The sequence below is a fragment of the Papilio machaon genome, chromosome 28 (genome assembly GCF_912999745.1).
Source record: "Papilio machaon chromosome 28, ilPapMach1.1, whole genome shotgun sequence".
Lineage (NCBI taxonomy): Eukaryota > Metazoa > Arthropoda > Insecta > Lepidoptera > Papilionidae > Papilio > Papilio machaon.
In genome coordinates this window covers 1,115,886-1,135,263 of record NC_060013.1, presented here as the reverse complement: position 1 = coordinate 1,135,263, position 19,378 = coordinate 1,115,886, and the positions used below count along the sequence as shown (strand labels likewise).

The window sequence follows — 19,378 nt, the reverse complement described above, 5'->3', positions numbered from 1 at the left end:
AAAAGACATGATTGATTTGATTTATATTTTTCCTTGAATATAGATAGTTAAAGAGAGTTTTCAATTTAATTAGAGAAAATCAAGTACAGTTGGCTCTTTGCTTTTACGCAAATAACATCCATGCTCGTTACACGGCGACCGCAAACTTTAATAACATCTGATGGTCTGGTAAAAGTGTGTCTAATGACCATCGTATAACCATGTCACAGAGTTTTAGATATATAGTAGCTGTTGCCCCCAACTTTGACCCTTCGTCGAAAGTAATATTGTATGGTTGCGTCGCGGGAATTGCGTTGTGCGCGCTCCGTACGCAACGTTGAATCTCCGACGCGAGTCGTCTTTTCAGACTACATTTATAGCGACTACATGTCAACTGTATATTAGGTCCTTACATATGAAATTGGCGTTTTGTATGGGAGGAACAAAAAGTCGAATATTTTTTAATGTAATATATTTAATTAATCAAAGTATGAACCATTATTTTCTATGCACTTTTGCCATCTCATAGGTAGTTCATTGATCCCTTTACTAAAAAACCAGTCGGACGGGAATCAATAAAATCTTTGAAGGCGATTTGGACTGCCCCATCGGAGTTGAATTTTTTCCCTTGCAAGAAGTTATCCAAATTTCGAAAAAAATGGTAATCTGTTGGAGCAAGGTCCGGAGAGTACGGAGAATGTCTTAGACTTTCCAATTGAAGCTCTTCTAATTTAGTAGCCGTCTGTTGCGCAGTGTGTGGTCTAGCGTTGTCGTGAAGCAGCAGTGGCGTGGAGCGATTGACCAGCCTAGGTTGTTTAGCCGCTAGCTTTTCCATCATGGTTTGCAATTGCTGACAATAGACATCAGCCGTAATAGTCTGGCCAGATTTGAGAAAACTGTAATGAACAATACCGGCACTAGTCCACCAAACGCTTACAAGTAACTTTTTTGGGGTTAATTTTCGCTTGGGCAGGATTTGGCTGGCTGGCCAGGATCCAACCATTGCGCAGAGCGCTTCCGATTATCGTAAAGAACCCATTTTTCATCACAGGTAATGATTCGGTTTAAAATACCTTCATTATTGTGCCGGTTTAGTAATGTAACGCAACAGTCGACGCGCGTTTGCCGGTTTGCTTCAGTCAATTCGTGAGGTACCCACCTTTCAAGCTTTTTAATCTTCCCAATTTGCTTCAAGTGAATTAAAACAGTTTTATCACTAACATCGCAGCCTGCAGCTAACTCGGACGTGGTTTGCGATGGATCCGCTTCCACAATAGCCTTCAACTCTTCATTATCAACTTGAGTCTCAGGCCGTCCACGGGGCTTGTTCTGCAGATCGAAATTTCCAGAACGAAAACGTTGGAACCAAAAACGAACTGTGTTTTCTTTTGCAACACGACCGCCATACACATCATTCACCCTTCGAGTCGTTTCCGCAGCACTAGTGCCACGGCGGAACTCGTACTCGTAAATAATGCGATATTTTAAGTTTTCCATTTTGTAAAATGAGTGACGCAAACAGAAAAAAACAGAAGAAAAAAAAACAAATGAATGACGGTCATCGAACCACAAATACATGAGTCTATAGCTGTACAAATTTGAATTTGGAATTCCTTACCAAAGAGGAGAAATTCGTGATTAAAGTGGCCAGTACGAAAAACGCCAATTTCATATGTAAGGACCTAATATATTTTCAAGAAAAATACAGACAAAAATATATATATGTACGTTTCGTCGGTTATATAAAAATTGTGTTATGTAGTATATATCTGACCTTGGCTGCCAATTGATTATGTCGTCATCCAGGAGGTCAGCTCATTGTCGCAGTTAAGAGAAGCGTTTGGGAGTATGCGTGGTAGTCAAGTATTCGTATATCAGGTTAGCGTAATATAGGTCTGTCTGAACAGTTTGACCTCGGATATGACCTACTTAGTACATTTTGTTTACAGCTATTATGGATATAGTAAAAAAAGTTTGGTATCTGACGAAGCTTTTGTGGTTTGATTTGAGACAAAAATATGGTCGATTTCATACAATTGTTTTTCGTATGCATTCAAATATTTCAACAAGTGAAACACGATCAACAAATATTTGTAAAAAGTACCTTCGAAAAGTACACGAAATTTCAACCAGTTTTACAAGTCTTGTGTCCCTTTTGTCGTAATCAAATTGTGTAACTCCATCCCGCTCTAACGATGTTTTTCGAAGGACCGGTTGAGCGAGTCCTTGACTTTAGCGATGAGAGAAAAAAATCTCGGTGCATTTCGACTTTATAATATTTTGTGCTTTATGCTTCAAGAGATAAGAACTATTTTTGCTTATATCTTACTCAATGCATGACAAAATTTAATTTATTGTGGTACAGTAATATAGACCTTCTTGCTATTGGTATAAAGTTTGAAATATTTTTTTTATAATTGTTGTTATATTATGAAATTCATATTTGGACGTCTGATGCATATGGAAGATTTTTTTATGTAGGACGTGGGACGTGTTTATGTAGTAAGTAACAGGAAAACAATACGTTACAATTATTTGAATGTATGGATAGATTATGTCATCCTTACCGTGATTTACTATAGACTATATATTTTTTATAAGATAAGTGGACAAAGGAGCAGCGGGAACACCGAAGTGTTTAACGACGCCCATGGATATCTACAATACTAAAGGAACAGAACTTGCATACCTTTGAGAAAATGATACGTTCATTTCAAATATAAAAACAAGTCGAATCTGAATAAGCAAGAGTCCGAGACTGAGATTTATCTCGCTTTTAGAGGTTTCTCGCTTATGGAGTTCGTACTTCAGGACCGGAGATAGACTCTTTTACATAGGTTTCATAATTACATCGATGTACAAATTTTGATCCTTGAAATCTATATATATATAAAAGAAAGTCGTGTTAGTTACACCATTTATAACTCAAGAACGGCTGAATCGATTTGACTGAAAATTGGTGGGCAGGTAGCTTAGAACCAGGAAACGGACATAGGATAATTTTTACCCCGTTTTCTATTTTTTTATTCCGCGCGGACGGAGTCGCGGGTAAAAGCTAGTTATTTTTAAAGAAGTTTTGCATAAACATTGTAAAACCTCATTTCGAATGCTACAAAAATCGTCAAAGCATTTCTCTTTCGTTTAAAATTTTTAATTTAACATTTTAAATGATTTTATGCACAAAAGAAAACAGTAAATGTAAATATTAATGATTCTTTTGTTTTTATTTTTTTAAATCGAATAAATTTGTTCAGTGTAAACGCACCCTAACATGACCTAAGACCCTAAGATATGGTTGTGTTGACAAATTTGAACAATGTATAATTCAAATGCCTTATCACATATGTCTTTGGAACTCAACTATGATAAGAGGGTATATATTGAGTTGGTTATTACTGGGACGTATTTATTAATATGGATGACTTGTCTTCAAAGGAATTCCTGCAAAAAGATAACTGGAATTATGTGGTTAATTTTTTGAATTGGTTAATGTATGTAGAAATAATTTTTGTTTTATTTTCCAATTCAAACACTGAACTGTAGAAATATAGCACATTAAATACTGAACAAATTTAAAACTATTTTCACTTTCAATTGTTTAACAATTATTAATTACAAAAATTAATAATTATTAATATTTTCAACTAGAGGTCGCACGTGTCTTCATGAGCGCGGAATTTAAAAAAATAGTAACCTATAATATTAGGTCCTTACATATGAAATTGGCGTTTTGTATGGGAGGAACAAAAAGTCGAATATTTTTTAATATAATATATTTAATTAATCAAAGTATGAACCCATTATTTTCTATGCACTTTTGCCATCTCATAGGTAGTTCATTGATCCCTTTACTAAAAAAACCAGTCGGACGGGAATCAATAAAATCTTTGAAGGCGATTTGGACTGCCCCATCGGAGTTGAATTTTTTCCCTTGCAAGAAGTTATCCAAATTTCGAAAAAAATGGTAATCTGTTGGAGCAAGGTCCGGGGAGTACGGAGGATGTCTTAGACTTTCCAATTGAAGCTCTTCTAATTTAGTAGCCGTCTGTTGCGCAGTGTGTGGTCTAGCGTTGTCGTGAAGCAGCAGTGGCGTGGAGCGATTGACCAGCCTAGGTTGTTTAGCCGCTAGCTTTTCCATCATGGTTTGCAATTGCTGACAATAGACATCAGCCGTAATAGTCTGGCCAGATTTGAGAAAACTGTAATGAACAATACCGGCACTAGTCCACCAAACGCTTACAAGTAACTTTTTTGGGGTTAATTTTCGCTTGGGGCAGGATTTGGCTGGCTGGCCAGGATCCAACCATTGCGCTGAGCGCTTCCGATTATCGTAAAGAATCCATTTTTCATCACAGGTAATGATTCGGTTTAAAATACATTCATTATTGTGCCGGTTTAGTAATGTAACGCAACAGTCGACGCGCGTTTGTCGGTTTGCTTCAGTCAATTCGTGAGGTACCCACCTTTCAAGCTTTTTAATCTTCCCAATTTGCTTCAAGTGAATTAAAACAGTTTTATCACTAACATCGCAGCCTGCAGCTAACTCGGACGTGGTTTGCGATGGATCCGCTTCCACAATAGCCTTCAACTCTTCATTATCAACTTGAGTCTCAGGCCGTCCACGGGGCTTGTTCTGCAGATCGAAATTTCCAGAACGAAAACGTTGGAATCAAAAACGAACTGTGTTTTCTTTTGCAACACGACCGCCATACACATCATTCACCCTTCGAGTCGTTTCCGCAGCACTAGTGCCACGGCGGAACTCGTACTCGTAAATAATGCGATATTTTAAGTTTTCCATTTTGTAAAATGAGTGACGCAAACAGAAAAAAACAGAAGAAAAAAAACAAATGAATGACGGTCATCGAACCACAAATACATGAGTCTATAGCTGTACAAATTTGAATTTGGAATTCCTTACCAAAGAGGAGAAATTCGTGATTAAAGTGGCCAGTACGAAAAACGCCAATTTCATATGTAAGGACCTAATATTACCCCGTCAGCTACCGTTTCGTCAAATTCGACCCAACTGTTCCGGAGAAAAAAATTAAATAAAAAAAATAATAACTTAAATTTAAGCGGTCCATTGCTCGTTTGCCCCCTTCTCCTATAAAAAAATAACGTATCAGCAATGAACGAAATATAAATGTTTTCGGTATTTAAAAAAAAAATTGTCTTCCAAATTTAAAAAAAACTGATAGTGTTATAACTACCGCCATGTATGGAAATTGACGTTCCTTTGATTTATAAATTAAAAAAAAAAACGAAATTTAGATTTACCTTAAGCTGTTTAACACTATCAATTTCGTTACTTCTGGTATGGAGTCTCACTCTTCCGTGATATGGAGAATGTGGTCTGCTATCTGGTATATAAACAAAACCAGCCAGTATCTAATTCTAACATGTACTCGTGTACACTTGTACATCCCTAATGTAAATTCGGTTAGTACCGTAACGAAAAACGGATGTTAGTGTACAAACGAGCGTTTTTATAAACGCCGCGTTTGTATATTTATTGTGAAAACTTTTTGACAGATTTAATTAAAGAGTATGCTTCTTTGAGTTGTTCTTAAATGTACAACAACAACATAACTCACGCCTGTAACCCAGAGCTGTAGGCAGAGAACGGACCTCCATTTGGTGCTGTCCTGACACATCTCTCTCCAGATATACACGCATGTCGGTTTCGGGTGCTCTTAAAATGTATTAATACTTTTTTTAAAGAGCGTTTATAAACCGCTCGTCTGTTGTAACGTACTAGGCGCGTCTCTATCGAACGGGAGCGACCTTGCGCTATTTCGGTTGTGGTAACCGCCCAGTTACAACCGCGTGTAATATTTGAATCGATATGATTGAGGTGTAGGTACTGTTGCCTGAAAGGTACCAAAGCCTATATAACTAGATTAACCTTATCTTTTGTATCGATTTAAAGCCGAAATTAATTAAACGGAGTAAAAATATATTCAATACATGGTGGCCATTATGTTATTTCCATTTTTCATATAGACGGTTCAAGGTTTGGATTCGAACTCTATATGTGGAGGAACATCCCGTGAACTATATATTTTTTTAATTTTTTTTAAGCTTGTCTTCTATCTATCTATATATATAAAAGAAAGTCGTGTTAGTTACACTATTTATAACTCAAGAACGGCTGAATCGATTTAACTGAAAATTGATGGGCAGGTAGCTTAGAACCAGGAAAAGGACATAGGATAATTTTTACCCCGTTTTCTATTTTATTTTATTCCGCGCGGACGGAGTCGCGGGTAAAAGCTAGTGTTTTATAAATGAATGAATACAAATAAAATGATTGAATTCATCTTGTAGTTATAGCGAATTTTTTATATATAGAGCTATAAAATATTAGAGGTAGCATCAACATTTATACATATTGAGTATTTTTATCCAGGAAAAATGTACGGCTTCTGTGGTACAGACATGTTTTTGTTTTTTAAATATATAAGACAATAACTCCATAATGAGCTTCTATAGTTTAGACAGAGATTGCAATTTTTTTTTCTCGTGAACCCTTTTTGAAAATGGTTTCGATGAACACTGCTGCTAACTTCTTCAATTTGTGAAACCAATAATTTTCCAGATATCGTAAGCTCCTGCCTTTTCTTTCATACATCTCTGGGAGTCTGGCGTCCACTTTGGTAATCACTCGTATGGTTGTCCAGTTCTAACACTTTGATAGTCTATGGCATTACGTAACGTATTGTAGACCGACGGAGCATGACCGTTCTATTATGCTGTTGAGCTTCCGAAGCTGATTATATTAAATGATGCCAATGCCAGCCGACCACGTGATAGACGAGTTAATAATGTGTGTTATTGCATGTCACCGTGGAATTGACAAAATAGACAGTTTGTAATGTTACTATTTGAATTGCAGGAAGATCGGAAGCGATTCACGATTTTTGAAATACTTCTCGATAAAAATCTGTTTACAAAGTTTAACATTTACAGTGGTAGAAACCAGGAACAATAACATCTGTTTCACGAATGGGCTTCGTCTGCAATACCTAACACAGAAGACAGGCGTTAAGTGGAAGCAATTCCAAGTACAGTCTGCTGTGTGTGTGCCGAAGGCCTAGCTATAGTCCCCTTTCCTATCCCACCCTTTTCTTATAAAGACAGGATGGGAAGAGGAAGTGGATTTGCCGATGGAAGGGGTGCATAGGAAAGGGGAAATATACTCTTTCTTTACTTCCCCTCCTCTGTAGATTAAAGGTAGATAACGCATCTGCAATTGCAAATGTCCATGGGCAGCGGCCGCTTCTCTATTTAGGAATATTTAGGTGGCCTCTTTTAAAGTCTAGTCGTTTTTTGCTGTCGCTAGTGAAACTGTTCATTATAGTACAAATAATAATTATATTCTTTTAATAGCTGTAGGCCGCAACAATGTCCGCCCGGAATAATGAAAATATTTAAAAAGTAGCATGTGTTCTTCCTGACTATGTTCTACATCTGTGATAAATTTCATCGAGATCCGTTCAGCCGTTTTGGAGATACGTTCAAACATACATCCATCCATCTAAACTCGCATTTATAATATTAGTAAGATTAATACATAATCGTTTATTTTTAATTATACACTTTATTATTGTAGTATGACAAATGTTTTTAAAATTACTCACAAGTGTTAATTATAATATATATATATGTTTAGAATTATGTATATATAAATTATTCCTGTTTAATGTAAATAAATGAATAAATATAATTATTAATAAGAAATGATTTGATTTCAATCACATTACGACATTTCTATTCGTGCCTGTCTTATCGGTTGTCTGTTTGTTTGTGAAAATATTGAAAAAAAAAAATAAGTCACATGCTTTTTTCAAGATTGCCATACGATATGTACGGTACATCCATAATTGATAATGAACGTAGATTACAGGTATTATTTGCACTGTTATATATCTTACTAATATTATAAATGCGAATGTTTAGATGGATGTTTGTTTGAATGTATCTCCGGTACGACTCAACGGATCGTTGTGAAATTTGGCACTAATGTAGAGCATAATCTGGAAAAACACAGGCTACAAGTTTGTTAAATTCCGCGCAGACGGAGTCGTGAACGACAGCTAGTTTTCTCCACACAGTCGAACCTTATTCTCGCTTATAGAGGTTTCTCTCTCTCAACGGAGTTTTTCATTTACCGTTACAGTTTCGGTTGTCTTGCTTGACACTTGTAACATATGCTGACTGTTATGTGGTATGGATACTAAAATATGTGATGAGAAGTGTAATGTCCATTCTATAGTGTAACATTTGTATCTCTTTAGTTGTGTACAATAATTCTGATGAGTATATCGTTTTGTTACAGTTTGTGCATGAGATCAGGGCGGGACATCTCGCACTGAGCCGACGTCAACACGACACACTAAGTAAGTTTGATTTAGTAAGTCAGAGATTGACAACATTTTATAGTTGTGTGTTAAGTACGTAAGTAAGATTTAGTTGATTTCACATTTTGACATTGGTAGACGCCAGCAACAACGTATGTTGCACGAATGGGCCGCTCGCCTGGTGAAATACCACGACTACATAGAAGACTGGCGTGAAGTGGACAGTGTTCGTTTGATGAGTGTGATGCTGGAGGACTAATTTTAGTCCTCTTTACCTTCCCACCTTTTTCTTTTAAGGAAAGGATGGGAAGGAAAAAATGATTTGACGGAGCAGGGGACGTATAGGAGTAGGAAGCATTCTTTTTCTGTGCATCCACTCCTCTGTAGATTAAAGGTAGGCAGCGCATCTGCAATTGTCACTTAATAATATAAAAAAAATCTTGTGTGCCGACCCCACGTGAGAGGTATATAGCTTTATGATGGAAAAATTAATTTGACATAGGGTATCACGACCATTCTTATTTTAAATTTAAAAAAAATTACTATCTTGGCCTATTGTATTAAAACTCGGAAGCGTACAAGTGGTTTGACAATGCCACCCTGCATCCCTCTTGATGCACCCTCTCTCATTAACAAGCTAGATGCATGTCGGATCGATAGGGAGAATACATATATGTAATATGTCCCTCGTTTCGAATATGAATTCGCATGCCAATGACCTCGATATGTCAAACATTGATGGAAGAGTACGGATTTCAACAATAGAAACGAAATTTTTTTTAAAACTTTGTTTTGATGCAGATGTGTTGCCTACCCATAATCGACGGAGGAGGGGTAAAGTATATATCCCTTTTCTTTCCGTCCCCTCCTCCGTCAAATCCACTTCTCCTTCCCATCCTTTTTTTTATTAGGCCCCCTTTTCTAATAACTTAATTTAGGCCTCTGGCAATTTGCTTGACACGAAATTGCTTCCAATTCACGACAGTCTTCTGTGTGGTCGTGGTATTTCTCCGGGCGAACCGGCCCATTCATGCAACTGATGTTGTTTATCGTTTATATAAGTGTACCAAAAATACAGCTGAATTACTTTTACAAGATAAAATAATTTTATTTCTCTTTACATTCATCCTCACAAAATATCAAAACTCTTAAACCATTTGCCAATCATTTACGACAAATTTCACACATGTCATGAACTAAATACTTTTTGTTTAACGCAACCCTTCATCCCTGTACCCCTGGTGTAATGAACACCGCTCGTTAGACCGCTCACCCGCAACTCGCCCCTTCATTTCACTCCCTGCCGTCTGACTTTTGACTGCCCCTTGTGTGTGATTTTTAAAATAACATCGTTGAGGTGTGAAGTAATAGGGTATTTATTATTTACTTATCAGAAGTATTAGGGGATATTGGACAAAAATTGTATAGCTAAATTTCATGTCATGTCTTGCCTGATTATTAAGCTTCGCTGTGTCCTAACATCAAAATACTAAGGCGATCTTAAATTAGGAAGTAAGTGCTGTATGTTCTTTTTAGCCGATTTCAAAAAGAAGGAGGTTATCAATTCGACTGTATTTTTTTTCTATGTGTGTTACTGCGACGCTCCGCCCCTGGTGGTCCGATTTTGATAAAAAATATTTTAATCGAAAGGAAGTGATTGCAGATGGGTCCCTTTTTTTTAAATAATTAGAAGACTAGTAGATTTTGAATTTAGCTTCAAAATTTGTTGCGAAAATTAGGGACAATTTTGCTTTCAGCGCTTACGTAGGATAAACTATAGGACCTACATAAAAATTATGTATGGACGAATTGTAGCTCTTTAAATGTCCTAAATAAAAGTCCGCGATAGCATATATCTATCTTTTATAGTTTTCTCACAATAACCATTTTTTTTTATTTAAAAACATCAATTAAATTCATGCCCTATATCCGACGCTATTATTCGAGTTCAGTATTAACCCTTATGTAAATAGATATGTTTATTATCAAGAGAATTTAATGTAGATTATAAGTTTGTTTTTTTAACACTCGATGTAGGTGTTTCTTCAGTAGCGAGTTCAATCAGTGCAGTGACAATTAAAACAAATAAATTAGTCTCTCGTTAGAGTCGCGAGTGACAGCTAGTAATATAATGAACAAAATAAGAATCTCCTATACCGTTATTTGACACAATAGTCTAGAAGACCGTCTATATGAGTGTATTATATTCAAATAAGGTCATAAATATGTTAATATATTCCAGTAACACGTCCTATGTTACCGTCACGTGCGATCGACGCGTTCAGGTTACGTGATAGTATTTTGTTTGTTATTGCTAATCTACTTGTGAATTATAGTTCTCACTGAGTGGACAGAAATGGTTGCTTATACCCTACTGGTAGATTAGGGTAAAAGCAACCATTGCAGTCCACTCAGTGATGTGTTTATTGTACGTGAGGTGTTTTTAGATTAGTATTCCTACGCGTTGAATCGGTCTGGTTGAAGATTTGATGATTTTAAATCCTTACTCGGATTATTTTAGTCGCAACAAATGAATTAATGTTGTCTCTTTTTCTCTAAAAAGTTTAAAGCGAAACTGGCTTTTTAATTGTGAGGTAGTTAGCAGAGCTGTACTCCTCAACCCCCACTTCTGGGGTAATTACTCCGTCTGCCGTGTCGGAATGCTCGTTGCCGAGTTTACGGCAAAAAGGGACTCATTAATTTATGCTGGAACGTTCTGTGTTTTTTTTTAATTGAAACGAAATCACGGCGAGTAGGGGGTTGGTTCTCCCGACCTCCTGTTCTATTAAGTTGGGTTTATTTTTTGGCAGGTAAATATTTATTAATATTTTAATGCCTGTGCAAAAATACTATTATTTATGAAAATTGCTTATTTTCTTTGCCTTTAGTAATCTTAGTAATATTACAAATGCGAAAGTTTAAATGGATGGATTTTTGTTGGAAGGTATTTACTGAACGGATCTTGATGAAATTTGGCATAAATGTAGAGCATAGTCTGGAAGAACACGTAGACTACTTATGAAGTTTTTTTAATTCCTCGCGGACGGAGTCATATACACAATATGTGAATTATTACACTAGCACGACTCCGCCTACACAAAAGTATGTTTATTTAATATGTCCTACGTGTTAGTTTCATATGACATCATCGAATACTAAAAACAAACCTATTTTCTCGGCCTCAAAGCTTTAGTCAGCAGAAAATAAATACAAATTATATTATATATGGAGCGAGACGCGACGGCGTCTGTCTATAGAGGGGTTGTTTATTGCTTAGCGATTGAGGAAAATGGCGGCCGACGTTGCGACGCCGCCCGATGAAAAGGATTTCATGAATGTTGCAATTTAATGGTACTTTTTCTAGACGTACCTACAAATTATACTGAAGAGTTAGTGAATTTCGCAGAATAGATGTCAAAAAACGTTAAGAAATTGTAAAAACAGTCATTTTAAATTGTATTTTGTAGTTTTATATAGCATTTCTGCCTCGTGCACTTTACATGTTAATGTAATCCAGAACAATGAAGGCGGATTTCTAAATCGCATAGCTCTCAACAGTTATAACATAGTTAACAATAAACACGTCCGCTGCGATTGAAATCCGCTTATCGAATGAGCTATTCTAAATTCAAAATGTTGCGAACATCGCCGCCATGTTGTTTATCGCGTTTCCGCCGCGTCCCCAATTGGACGCGTCCTGCGGAACATCCGGAATGTGTTTTGTCGTGGGTGACAGGTGAGTTTTGATGTGTAGTTTGTTTTTAGTTTGCCCCAGTTTCTATAAATATTCTATTAAAGGTATTATTTCATACCTTCTTCTTACACCTGATAGGTAGTTGTCTCTATAACAGATTTGCTTTTATCTTCATCATCATCAGCTGACTAGTCAACCACGCTGGCCACATATCTTTGAATTTCTTAGATATGTGTGATCACGATGTTTTCCTTTACCGTAAGAACTTCGGATTAATGTACATATGTGAATTCAAAATGGAAAAACTCATTGGTACGATGGATTCGAACTTAGAACCTGTAGATTACAAGTCAAGTGCTTAACCCATGAGCCACCGACGTTCTTCTTGCTTTTATATTGTCAATCCTTCGTTTCTTCAAAATCCAAACTTTTCATTAACATCAGAAGTGAGGAGAAAACAAGAAATCACATAAAATCTGGCTGTCGATAAGTCAAAAGGCAGAAAAAATATTGTAGGTTGTTATACCGCAGATAATGATTAATTTTAGTCTTCTTTCCCTTCCCACCCATTTCTAATTAGGAAAGGATGGGAAGGGGACGTGGATTTAGCGGAAAAGGGGACGCACAGGAAGGGGAAATATACTCTTTCTGAGTGTTCCTTTCTCCGTTGATTAAAGGTAGGCAACGCTTCAGCATTTTCGGATTTCTATGGACAACGGTCGCCTCGCTATTTCTGGAAACCAGGTAGCCGTTTGCCGGTTTGCCACCTTTAATATATGACTAATCTTATTCCAGTAGGTCAAGGGCGTGTCATATCTCTGTCACTGGAATCAACCGAGTGACACATTTATGTCTGTGTGACACAATATTACGCCCACACGTCGCGTCGCTTTCACGAACTCGCTGACAGTTTTCCGCGTCTATTTTTACATACAGTTGTTGGTCCATATTTTTTTAACGATATGATAATAAAATGTGCATTAACATAATGTCGGTAGCTTTTGAGTGATCTGATATATACCACTTCCTACCAATCTTCTTACTTAATATTATAAATGCGAATGTTTCGATGGATAGGTGGATATATGTTTGAAGGTATCTCGATGAAATTTGCCATAGAGCTAGAACATAGTCTGGAAGAATACTTTGGATCCTAATTACTTACTTACTCCGCTGGCGCAGCGACCCAAAGTGGTCTTTGCCTCCGACACAAGAGATCACCAGAGTCGCCTGTCCTGTGCCTTCTCCTGCCAGTCCATCTAATTAAGTTTAAGAATAGTTTCGTGTTTTATGTTGTTTTAATTATACAAGTACATGTATAGATTAGTAAAAAAGAAACTGTACTAAGGATATTTTGTGAAGGGGTGAACGAACCCCTTTGTTACGTATTAATTTACCCCTTGTTAGTATTAGGGCTTCATAACTTGTTCATTTTTACTTTTAGTTGTATTGAATTACGATGATTTTTGAGTAATGTTTACTTTACGAACATTAAAAACGTAGCAACAACCTTAAATCGAAGTTCTCAGTAATTCGAATAAAAATAGCGTTCTTTTCCGAAGAACCATCTATTACTCGATATCTCGAATTATCTAGATTTTGGAACTAGAACAAAATGTTAGGTATATAGACATTTAAGTACATACTAGCTTTTACCCGCGACTCCGCGCGGAATAAAAAATAAAAAACGGGGTAAAAATTATCCTATTCCGTTTCCTAGTTCTAAGCTATACCTCCCCATCCATTTTCAGGTAAATCAGTTCGACCGATCTTGAGTTATAAATAGTGTAACTAACACGACTTTCTTTTATATATATAGAAAGATTAGTAATATATGTTCGATTACATAACTTTTTCTGATTAAAAAGTATTTGAAGTTGCCAATATCTCCTTAAAAGTTCGATTTCTGGTTTCTTATTCCGCAATACGTAGACTGGTTGTACTAGCTAGCCTGGCGCCCACGCGGGGGCAATGACCTAGCTCAGCTGACTCAGCACTGCGTTTTTCTTTTTCGCGATTTTATTGTTATGAAATATCGCCATCATCTCTACAACTTTATTAATCTTAGACTAATCAATATTAATCCGTGAAGAGAAAACGCTGTACCTTATTGTAAATTGCGCTTTGTAATATAAAATTGTAAATTGCGCGATCTGATTAACATGAAATTTGACCTAATTAATGTGAAGAAGTGCATAAAGCTATTTATAAATAGCTGTCGCTTTCGTCTTCGACAACAAAGTATCCTGTAATATACCCTCGTGCATCAGCTACCTTCATATTAAAGTTCCGTCAAAATCAGCCTAGCGGTTTTGAAGATTACCCAGAACAAATGCATACTTGCGGACATATAGACAAGTGGACAAGCGGACATATAGTTTTTCGTTTTCACCAACGTAAATACATCATGTGTACGAAATATGACTTTTTCAATATACAGACTATACAATTTTATTGTATAGGTGAAAAAAATGAAATTTCATTATGAATTATAGTCGATTTTTTTACCAATGGAAGCCCACACTGAATTTGCGATGTACTAAGAAATAACGACCACCTGAAACAGACCGGTATGCATGTATGTTTGTGGAATGTTCTCTGCTTACCCCTCTGGTTTACAAGTGTGAGTTTATAACATTTGAATAGAACATAATGTTTCTAATAGACTCTACTCTCGTGTACACTGAAGCCATTTTTCTCGTCTCTGACGCACCCGTTGTGTGTTCGTTTACGTATCCATTTGGCACCTCTGTAGTGGCATTGACTCATGCACTGGCCCATAGCCAGAAATTGACCCCGATATATCAATTAGATGGGGAACAGAGTTCACTTGTCTCAGTGAATGAGATTGAATGAATGAATGTCCTGTTGCAAGGTTAGTCTCACAAAATTGTTGTGAGAGTGGCTCTGTTGTCGCTCTGAAAATATGGAAGGCATAGAAAATCTATAGACACACTAGCTGTCGCCCGCGACTCCGTCCGCGCGCAGTTAAAAAATGCGAGGGGGTGTTATGAAAAATAGATGTTGGCCGATTCTCAGATCTACTGAATATGCTCACAAAATTTCATGAGAATCGGTCAAGCCGTTTCGGAGGAGTACGGTGACGAAAACTGTGACACGAGAATTTTATATATTAGATTTATCTGACTCGTTGCGTATAAATCCGCATTACGACAGCTCATAAGCGCCCTCATGTCAATGTCAAAAAAGTGTCACCAGAACCTAGTCATATTGTAGATGTCTTGTTATTTTTTTAAGGTTTTTAATATGTCTAAGTAGGTTTTATATATTTACAGAGAGAACTAATGGCGATAGCAGCGTTAGGTTGCTGTTTTATTGGTTTCTTGTCTTAAGTGACTGATGTTCTGATAAGGGATATTTGCGATTGAGATTGTATGAACGAACGAATGTCCTTTTGGAACGAAGTTCCTTATCGCGCGTTGTGAAAGGGGGCTAGACGGAAAAAATTCTTACGAAAGTTGTCACGACACTTTTTGCTATATCACCATGGCAACGACGTGACAATATGTAATGAAAATTCATAGAAATAAAATGTACTTCTTGTGAAGACTTAAGTTTTTTATTCATAGAATAAACATTGGTTCCTTCACTAATTAATTGAAAGGAACTTCGTTCCATCCGGGTGTCCCTTGATACCTCTCAAGTTTTTGTTTTATGTTTTATTGTTCTCGCTGACTATATGTTCATAATAATGAACGATTGTGAATGACGTCGTCAGTTTGATGCTGGATTGTTTATTTTTGTAACTGACCGCTGTTTATTGAATGAGAGAGTGAATGAATGTTCTTTAATTGATCGGTGCAGATGTTTAATGCACTGATGGTTTATTGTTTTTTTTTTTGTTTGTGATGTGTTTTTTTATTCATTTCGATTGTGATGACATTGTATTAATAGGGTGGGTACATATTAGAAGAAATTCAGAGGTTTCGTTGGGAACATAATGTGTGCACACCTTTATGTCGTTATTTGTGAGTAGCGTTGCCAGTCGTCCGGATAAAGCCGGACATAGGTAGGCTTTTTAATTGCGTGTCCGGCCAAAATAAACAACGTCAAAGTTGTCCGGCTTTTGTTAGGCTTTTTACATTTCCCAAACGAGAGTGTACCTATTAATACTGAGACATAATCCTAAATAATACAGGGTGTCAGACCTTTCTACCCAAATGTCCGGCCAAACCGGCTGGTCTGTCCGGCTAGTAGGTTTGGCGACCAGGCAACCTTAATTTTGAATATAGTAGCAATATTATTGTTTTTATTAATACTTTAAGTGATCACTAAGGTGGTTGCTTAGGGTACATTTAAGATAAACATGTATGATAAATCTACATTAACGTCTGTTTAAGCAAATATTAATTTAATATGTTGTGTCGAATCAAACAGAATATCGGTTGAACACGATTCGTCAACGCAAAATAGCAATAATATCCAAATTAATACCAGTTTACAGAGCTACCTTCTAATTAACGTCCCGTAAAAATCGAATCATCCGTTTCGAAGAGACATGTCTGTCTGTTGTATGACAGATTTAAAAAATTGGACTTTTTAAAATTATATTTGAGTACTATGAATTTCTTATATATTACATACTTTATATACATACTCTGTCCTCAGCGGTATTTCCAAACAGTTACAACTTAGGGACTCCTAAGAAAAGAGCGTATACCTCCCTTAAAGGCTGGCAACACATCTGCGATTCCTCTGGCGTTGCGGATGTCCATGAGCGTCGGGAATAATTTAGGCGATCCGTTGCTCGTTTGCGCCCTTCTTTTATAAAAAAAATACATACACTCCAATTTTATTAATTGTATAGATGGAAAATCTTATATGTTGGTAAGAGTACAGATTATGTAATTGGTGTGTCTGCAAGTTACATAATGTTTACTCTACCTTGTGTAACATGTTATTTACTTAAATGATAGCGAACTTAAATGTGATGTCACCGACAGATTGTTAATATTGTCATAATGTATTATTTCTAGAAATTTTAAAGTGACGGGTACTTTATTTACTCATGAAAATGAAGGAAATTAAGTATATATTTTTTCTTAAGAGAAGAATTCTTAATAGAAGAAATAAGACATCATTTCTTAAAAGAAGAACTCTACGCGATTCGTACGACTTCGTCTTGTTGCCATGGGTACTATGAGAAGTTAATTTTTTTTCTACCACATAATACGGTACCGTTGCTATCCGTGCTCATTTTTCCGTGTCTATTCATCGTGAACGAGCTCCCCCTTTCCTACCTCACCTCATATCTCCCCCACCCCCTCCTCAAAGTATCACGCGACTCCCCTTTAGGGTTGTCGACATATAAACGTAGATCCAAAATTGAAAAAAGGTGACTTATCAACTTGACTCTTTGGATTACTGAAAAACATGTCCAATTTTATTATATATTTTTTTCTCTGGTACATTTCATGTTTACTAGAATCTATTCCCTTACCCTGCGTAGAGACAGCTCAGTATGTACTCCTCCATACATTTCTATAGGCATATCCTCTTTTACACGATCCATCAATACTCTCTACCATGTTTTGCAGTTGCTGCTGTAATGTACCTCTATTTGTACATTCATACATATATGTATGACGCTATGTTTGTATGTTGGTCGTTGCTTGAGCTTTGACGTGCAGTTTTTCATTTCCAGCGAAATATAAGTTGTGTCCTATTTGATGAGCGTAGCGGTTTTGTATTTTTTTTACTATGTGTTTATTACATTAAGTATATTGAAATTTTATCTATTGTTGCCTATTGGTGGAAATCTCAACTTAAATCGTATATAACTCTTTAAAAAAATAGCTTTATTACATAAATATATATTCGCATATATCAATTCACGTCCGTATTTGCGCAATTTTCTAAGACAGGGGTACAAAGTTATTGTTGTAACTATAAAATAATGAACTTTTGTCTCAAAGTTATGATTTCAAAGTTATTTTGATTAAATAGGATCATTAGGATTACAATTTTCTTCAGTTAGTACGCGTAAAGTGTCTTTATTCTTCTACTAGCTGTCGCTGGCAACTCTGTCTGCGCGGAATAAAAAAAACTTAATAAGTAGCTTACGTGTTCTTTCAGACTATGTTCTACATCTGTACCCAATTTCATCGAAATTAGTTGAGTCGTTAGGAAGAAACCTTCCAACAAACATGTATCTTAAAACATTCGCATTTATAATGTTAGTAAAATTTCTTTAAAAAAACCTACATTATGCCAGGAAGTTAGTAACCTATTCCATTTTTTGGTGAGTATTTTTCATACATTTAAAATGAACAAAAATATTAAGACCCGCTACCGCTCATGTAACTTATACACGCCTTACAACGTCGGGCGCCACAGTGACCCGACTTCAACGGATCGATACGTATCACGCGTCTATACGTCTCGCTCGCTCTTTACTGCTACCAATAGTGCAGGAAAGAGACAAATGATACGCAGTACTGTGACGCCTAACACCAATTTTGGGGTGGGCGCCGACCCATTACAATTCCTTGGCATCGATGACTCTATACGTAAAGTTATGTTAGTTTTATTATTAAAATAATATTTACGAAGGATTAATTCAGGTTCGTATTTTTTGTGTTGTCATTTTGTTTTATTATGTTTTTCTTTTTCACTTGTGTCAAGGTATGGCCTAAATTTCAACAACTAGCAGTCGCCCGCAACTTTGTCACCACACATTAATATAAAATTATCCTTTAATATTCTCGAGTGCATCAGTTAAATTTATTGTTCATTAAAATTATTATTATATTCGCCGTCTGTTAGAAAATTATATATGCAATAGAATATTAAATATTCCATATTAATAATATAATACAATATTTGTTAGGTGCACGAATTGGCCGGGTCGACCGGTGAAATACCACGACCACACAGAAGACAGGCGTGAAGTGGAAGCAATTCCGCGTTTCGTCTGATGAGTGTGATGCCGGAGGCCTAATTTTAGTCCTCTTTCCCTTTCCACACTTTCCTTATAAGGAAAGGATGGGAAGGAGAAGTGGATTTGGTGGAAGAGGGGACGCATAGGAAGGAGAAATATTCTATTCTATTCTATTATTTCTGTGCGTCCCCTTCTCCGTTGATTAAAGGTAGGCAACGCATCAGCATTTGCGGATGTCTATGGGCAACGGTCGCCTCGCTATTGCGGCGAATTCAGGTGGTCGTTTGCTCGTTTGCCACCTTATAATGTAAAAAAAAAGTACAATTTACATATTACAAATTATGATAAGGTAGAAAGGTTCACGAGTCCTAAAGCACGGCCTTTTGCTAGTGTTGTTTAAAAAATGATTCAGACGTTCCAAGAGTAATTGACTATCTAATT

General features: G+C 36.5%; 1 protein-coding gene across 5 annotated transcripts in view; it reads left to right on the top strand.

Moving 5' to 3' along the window:
• LOC106709367 (protein hu-li tai shao) overlaps window positions 1-19,378 on the top strand; it is a 65,016-nt gene that overhangs the window by 9,909 nt on the left and 35,729 nt on the right. For all 5 annotated transcript variants that reach the window (XM_045685112.1, XM_045685111.1, XM_045685115.1 and 2 more), the window contains exon 2: window positions 8,321-8,381. The gene's annotated coding sequence lies outside the window, so the exon portion shown is untranslated. The remainder of the gene's footprint in view (window positions 1-8,320; window positions 8,382-19,378) is intronic.